We start from the raw sequence: 8,101 nt of genomic DNA, 5'->3' as shown, positions 1-8,101 counted from the left end.
GGTTACCCAACATAGATATAACATACTTAGAAAAAAGGAAACCCACACCCCGCTGGTGAATCATTTCCTAAACCACGGATGGCCGTCGCTTCAAGCAACGGTCATTGAACATGACCCCATGTGGTCCACTGTCCAGCGGATCCGTGCTGAACGGCGCTGGATCCTTAAATTGGGCACACAAGTTCCGGGGGGCCTGAACCTAAAATGAGCCGATCCAGGCCTGACATGAGTGATGGCCCGTGCACGGAACTCTGACGCCGCTTCGCGGCGCCAGAGTTCCTAACCGAAAAACCTAACCCGAACCCTAACCCAACCTAACCTAACCCGAACCCGAACCCGAACCCGAACCCCCGAACCCCTAACCCTAACCCGAACCCCCGAACCCGAAAACCCCCTCCCGAACCGAACCGAAACCCCCCGAACCCGAACCGAACCCGAACCCGAACCCGAACCCGAACCCTAACCCTAACCCGAAACCCGAACCCGAACCCAACCCGAAACCCACCCGAACCCGAACCCGAACCCGAACCGAACCCGAACCCGAACCCGAACCCGAACCCAACCCAAACCCGACCCGAACCCCCGAACCCTAACCCGCGAACCCGAACCCGAACCCCCGAACCCGAACCCGAACCCGAACCCGAACCCCCGAACCCGCGAACCCGAACCCGAACCCGCGAACCGAACCCAACCCGACCCCCGAACCCGAACCCGCGAACCCGAACCCTACACCCGAACCCGAACCCCCGAACCCCAACCCGAACCCGAACCCCCGAACCCGAACCCGAACCCCCGAACCCGAACCGAAACCCCGAACCCGAACCCCCGAACCGAACCCGAACCCGAACCCCCGAACCCGAAACCCGAACCCAACCCGAACCGAACCCGAACCCGAACCCGAACCCCCGAACCCCGAACCCGAACCCGAACCCGAACCCGAACCCGAACCCGAACCCGAACCCGAACCCGAACCCACCCGAACCCGAACCCGAACCCCCGAACCCGAACCCGAACCCGAAGAACCCGAACCCGAACCCGAACCCGAACCCGAACCGAACCCGAACCCCCGAACCCGAACCCGAACCCGAACCCCCGAACCCGAACCCGAACCCCCGAACCCGAACCCGAACCCGAACCCGAACCGAACCCGAACCCGAACCCGAACCCGAACCCGAACCCCCGAACCCCACCCAGACCCACCCGAACCCCCGAACCCGAACCCGAACCCCCGAACCCGACCCGACCCCCTAACGAACCCAACCCGAACCGCGAACCCGAACCCCCGAACCCGCGAACCCGAACCCAACCCTCACCCGACCCCTAACCCTAACCCTAACCCTAACCCAACCCAACCCTAACCCGAACCCTAACCCGACCCTAAACCCTAACCCAACCCGAACCCTAACCCTACCTAACCCCTAACCCTACCCTAAACCTAACCCGAACCCGAACCGACCCAACCCTAACCCTAACCCCCTAACCCCTACCCGAACCTAACCCTAACCCTAACCCCATAACCCTAAAACCCTACCCTAACCCTAACCCTCGACCAACCCAACCCTAACCCTACCCTAACTCCAACCCTAACCCTAACCCTAACCCGAACTCTAACTCCAACCCTAACTCCAACCCTAACCCTAACTCTAACTCCAACCCTAACTCCAACCCTAACCCAACCCTCTCTCACTCATTCTCACACTCACTCACACACAGACACACACCATGCACATTAGACCTTTCTAAATATTACGTTAAAAAACATTACGTGCAACTATGCGCGCATGTGCGCTTATGTGCGCGTAAGTGCGCTTATGTGCGCGTAAGTGCGCTTATGTGCGCGCGTGTGCGCGTAAGTGCGCTTATGTGCGCGTATGTGCGCGTAAGTGCGCTTATGTGCGCGTAAGTGCGCGCATGTGCGCTTATGTGCGCGTGTGTGCTTTAGGAACTCAGTTACTTACAAACTCACCCATTCTCACACTCACTCACACACAGACACTCATACATGAACATTAGACCTTTCTAAATATTACGTTAAAAAAAACATTACGTTCGAGTGTGCGCGAATGTGCGCTTATGTGCGCGTAAGTGCGCACGTGTGCGCGTGTGTGCGCGCGTGTTGCTTTAGGAACTCATTTACTTACACACTTACTCAATCTCACACTCTCTCACTCATTCTCACACTCACTCACACACAACACCACACATGCACATACCCTAACCCTAACTCCAACCCTAACCCTAACCCTAACCCTAACTCCAACCCTAACCCTAACCCTAACCCTAACTCCAACCCTAACCCTAACCCTAACTCCAACCCTAACTCCAACCCTAACCCTAACCCTAACTCTAACCCTAACCCTAACTCCAACCTAACCCTAACCCTAACTCCAACCCTAACCCTAACCCTAACCCTAACTCCAACCCTAACCCTAACCCTAACTCCAACCCTAACCCTAACCCTAACTCCAACCCTAACCCTAACCCTCCTGGTTACTTCAGCAGGGAGGCTCAGGGAACCTTCTCCCAGCTGCCCCTCAGCTCAGGGGGAGCACTGAGGTGCAGCAGGGTGAGATGGCAGCAAAGATCCAGCTCATTTTGGGCTGTTTGAAGGTTCTCCAGCCTGACTGGGGGGCCCAGAAAAGGCTCCTGAGGTGGCCTTCACTGACTCCTTCAGGAGGCGAGTCCCTCTACACTGTCCATTGATTTACCCTAACCCTAACCCTAAACCCAACCCTAATGCTAACTGCAACTCTAACCCTAACCCTAATGCTAACCCTAGTGCTAACCTTGATGCTAATGCTAACCCTAACTCCAACCCTAATGCTAATGCTAACCTTGATGCTAATGCTAACTCCAACCCTAATGCTAACCCTAATGCTAATGCTAACCTTGATGCTAACCCTAACCCTAACTCCAAACCTAACCCTAACCCTAACCCTAACCTCTAACCCTAATACTAACCCTAATGCTAACCCTAACTCCAACCCTAACTCCAACCCTAACCCTAACCCTAACTCCAACCCTAACCCTAATACTAACCTTAACCCTAACCCTAACTCCAACCCTAACTCCAACCCTAACCCTAACCCTCTCACTCATTCTCTCACTCACTCACACACACAGACACACCCATGCACATTAGACCTTTCTAAATATTACGTTAAAAAACATTACGTGCAACTATGCGCGCATGTGCGCGTAAGTGCGCTTATGTGCGCGCGTGTGTGCGCGCGTGCGCGTAAGTGCGCTTATGTGCGCGTAAGTGCGCGCGTGTGCGCGTAAGTGCGCTTATGTGCGCTTATGTGCGCGTGTGTGCTTTAGGAACTCAGTTACTTACAACTCACTCATTCTCACACTCACTCACACACAGACACTCATACATGAACATTAGACCTTTCTAAATATTACGTTAAAAAAAAACATTACGTTCGAGTGTGCGCGAATGTGCGTTTATGTGCGCTTATGTGCGCGCGTGCGCGCGTAAGTGCGCTTATGTGCGCGCGCGTGCGCGTAAGTGCGCGCATGTGCGCTTATGTGCGCGTGTGTGCTTTAGGAACTCAGTTACTTACAAACTCACTCATTCTCACACTCACTCACACACAGACACTCATACATGAACATTAGACCTTTCTAAATATTACGTTAAAAAACATTACGTTCGAGTGTGCGCGAATGTGCGCTTATGTGCGCGTAAGTGCGCACGTGTGCGCGTGTGTGCGCGTGTGTGCTTTAGGAACTCATTTACTTATTTACTTACTCAATCTCACACTCTCTCACTCATTCTCACACTCACTCACACACAGACACACACACATGCACATAACCCTAACCCTAACCCTAACCCTAACTCCAACCCTAACCCTAACCCTAACTCCAACCCTAACCCTAACCCTAACCTAACTCTAACTCCAACCCTAACTCCAACCCTAACCCTAACTCTAACTCCAACCCTAACTCCAACCCTAACCCAACCCTCTCTCACTCATTCTCACACTCACTCACACACAGACACACACACATGCACATTAGACCTTTCTAAATATTACGTTAAAAAAAACATTACGTGCAACTATGCGCGCATGTGCGCTTATGTGCGCGTAAGTGCGCGTAAGTGCGCTTATGTGCGCGCGTGTGCGCGTAAGTGCGCTTATGTGCGCGTAAGTGCGCGCATGTGCGCTTATGTGCGCGTGTGTGCTTTAGGAACTCAGTTACTTACAAACTCACCCATTCTCACACTCACTCACACACAGACACTCATACATGAACATTAGACCTTTCTAAATATTACGTTAAAAAAAACATTACGTTCGAGTGTGGCGCGAATGTGCGCTTATGTGCGCGTAAGTGCGCACGTGTGCGCGTGTGTGCGTGTGTGTGCTTTAGGAACTCATTTACTTACATACTTACTCAATCTCACACTCTCTCACTCATTCTCACACTCACTCACACACAGACACACACACATGCACATAACCCTAACCCTAACTCCAACCCTAACCCTAACCCTAACTCCAACCCTAACCCTAACCCTAACTCCAACCCTAACCCTAACCCTAACTCCAACCCTAACCCTAACTCCAACCCTAACCCTAACCCTAACCCTCCTGGTTACTTCAGCAGGGAGGCTCAGGGAACCTTCTCCCAGCTGCCCCTCAGCTCAGGGGGAGCACTGAGGTGGCAGCAGGGTGAGATGGCAGCAAAGATCCAGCTCATTTTGGGCTGTTTGAAGGTTCTCCAGCCTGACTGGGGGGCCCAGAAAGGCTCCTGAGGTGGCCTTCACTGACTCCTTCAGGAGGCGAGTCCCTCTACACTGTCCATTGATTTACCCTAACCCTAATACTAACCCCCCCCTAATGCTAACCCTAACTGCAACTCTAACCCTAACCCTAATGCTAACTGCAACTCTAACCCTAACCCTAATGCTAACCTAGTGCTAACCTTGATGCTAATGCTAACCCTAACTCCAACCCTAATGCTAACCCTAATGCTAATGCTAACCTTGATGCTAATGCTAACTCCAACCTAATGCTAACCCTAATGCTAATGCTAACCTTGATGCTAACCCTAACCTAACTCCAAACCTAACCCTAACCCTAACCCTAACCCTCTAACCCTAATACTAACCCTAATGCTAACCCTAACTCCAACCCTAACTCCAACCCTAACCCTAACCCTAACTCCAAACCTACCCTAACCCTAACTCTAACTCCAACCCTAACTCCAACCCTAACCCTAACTCTAACTCCAACCCTAACTCCAACCCTAACCCAACCCTCTCACTCATTCTCTCACTCACTCACACACAGACACACACACATGCACATTAGACCTTTCTAAATATTACGTTAAAAAACATTACGTGCAACTATGCGCGCATGTGCGCGTAAGTGCGCTTATGTGCGCGCGCGTGCGCGTAAGTGCGCTTATGTGCGCGTCGTGCGCGCGTGTGCGCGTAAGTGCGCTTATGTGCGCGTGTGTGCTTTTTAGGAACTCAGTTACTTACAACTCACTCATTCTCACACTCACTCACACACAGACACTCATACATGAACATTAGACCTTTCTAAATATTACGTTAAAAAAAACATTACGTTCGAGTGTGCGCGAATGTGCGCTTATGTGCGCTTATGTGCGCGCGTGCGCGCGTAAGTGCGCTTATGTGCGCGCGCGTGCGCGTAAGTGCGCGCATGTGCGCTTATGTGCGCGTGTGTGCTTTAGGAACTCAGTTACTTACAAACTCACTCATTCTCACACTCACTCACACACAGACACTCATACATGAACATTAGACCTTTCTAAATATTACGTTAAAAAAAACATTACGTTCGAGTGTGCGCGAATGTGCGCTTATGTGCGCGTAAGTGCGCACGTGTGCGCGTGTGTGCGCGTGTGTGCTTTAGGAACTCATTTACTTATTTACTTACTCAATCTCACACTCTCTCACTCATTCTCACACTCACTCACACACAGACACACACACACATGCACATAACCCTAACCCTAACCCTAACCCTAACCCTAACTCCAACCCTAACCCTAACCCTAACCCTAACTCTAACTCCAACCCTAACTCCAACCCTAACCCTAACTCTAACTCCAACCCTAACTCCACCCTAACCCAACCCTCTCTCACTCATTCTCCTCACACACTCACTCACACAGAGACACACACACATGCACATTAGACCTTTCTAAATATTACGTTAAAAACATTACGTGCAACTATGCGCGCATGTGCGCTTATGTGCGCGTAAGTGCGCTTATGTGCGCGTATGTGCGCTTATGTGCGCGCGTGTGCGCGTAAGTGCGCTTATGTGCGCGTAAGTGCGCGCGTGTGCGCGTAAGTGCGCGCGTGTGCGCTTATGTGCGCGTGTGTGCTTTAGGAACTCAGTTACTTACAAACTCACCCATTCTCACACTCACTCACACACACAGACACTCATACATGAACATTAGACCTTTCTAAATATTACGTTAAAAAAAACATTACGTTCGAGTGTGCGCGAATGTGCGCTTATGTGCGCGTAAGTGCGCACGTGTGCGCGTGTGTGCGCGTGTGTGCTTTAGGAACTCATTTACTTACATACTTACTCAATCTCACACTCTCTCACTCATTCTCACACTCACTCACACACAGACACACACACATGCACATAACCCTAACCCTAACTCCAACCCTAACCCTAACCCTAACTCCAACCCTAACCCTAACCCTAACTCCAACCCTAACCCTAACCCTAACTCCAACCCTAACCCTAACCCTAACCCTCCTGGTTACTTCAGCAGGGAGGCTCAGGGAACCTTCTCCCAGCTGCCCCTCAGCTCAGGGGGAGCACTGAGGTGCAGCAGGGTGAGATGGCAGCAAAGATCCAGCTCATTTTGGGCTGTTTGAAGGTTCTCCAGCCTGACTGGGGGGCCCAGAAAAGGCTCCTGAGGTGGCCTTCACTGACTCCTTCAGGAGGCGAGTCCCTCTACACTGTCCATTGATTTACCCTAACCCTACTACTAACCCTAACCCTACCCTAACCCTAACTGCAACTCTAACCCTAACCCTAACTCCAACCGTAACTCCAACCCGAACCCCAACCCTAATGCTAACCCTTATGCTAATGCTAACCTTGATGCTAATGCTAACCCTAACTCCAACCCTAATGCTAACCCTAATGCTAACCTTGATGCTAATGCTAACTCTAACCCTAACTCCAACCCTAATGCTAATGCTAACCCTAATGCTAACCTTGATGCTAACCCTAACTCCAAACCTAACCCTAACCCTAACTCCAACCTAACCCTAATACGAACCTAATGCTAACCCTAATCCTAACCCAACCCTAACCCTAACCCTAACTCCAACCCTAACCCTAACCCTAACCCTAACTCCAACCCTAACCCTAATGCTAACCCTAACTCCAACCCTAACCCTAACCCTCTCTCACTCATTCTCTCACTCACTCATACACAGACACCACACATGCACATTAGACCTTTCTAAATATTACGTTAAAAAACATTACGTGCAACTATGCGCGCATGTGCGCTTATGTGCGCGTAAGTGCGCTTATGTGCGCGTAAGTGCGCGCGTAAGTGCGCGCGTGTGCGCGTAAGTGCGCGCGTGTGCGCTTAGGAACTCAGTTACTTACAACTCACCCATTCTCACACTCACTCACACACAGACACTCACACATGAACATTAGACCTTTCTAAATATTACGTTAAAAAAACATTATGTTCGAGTGTGCGCGAATGTGCGCTTATGTGCGCGTAAGTGCGCACGTGTGCGCGTGTGTGCGCGTGTGTGCTTTAGGAACTCATTTACTTACATACTCAATCTCACACTCTCTCACTCATTCTCACACTCACTCACACACAGACACACACACATGCACATAACCCTAACCCCCTAACCCCTAACTCTAACCCTAACCCTAACCCTAACTCCAACCCTAACCCTAACCCTAACTCCAACCCTAACCCTAACCCTAACTCCAACCCTAACCCTAACCCTAACTCCAACCCTAACCCTAACCCTAACCTCCTGGTTACTTCAGCAGGGAGGCTCAGGGAACCTTCTCCCAGCTGCCCCTCAGCTCAGGGGGAGCAC

This window comes from Takifugu flavidus, chromosome 6 (genome assembly GCF_003711565.1).
Source record: "Takifugu flavidus isolate HTHZ2018 chromosome 6, ASM371156v2, whole genome shotgun sequence".
Taxonomy (NCBI): Eukaryota; Metazoa; Chordata; class Actinopteri; order Tetraodontiformes; family Tetraodontidae; genus Takifugu; species Takifugu flavidus.
This window is presented reverse-complemented; position numbering follows the sequence as displayed.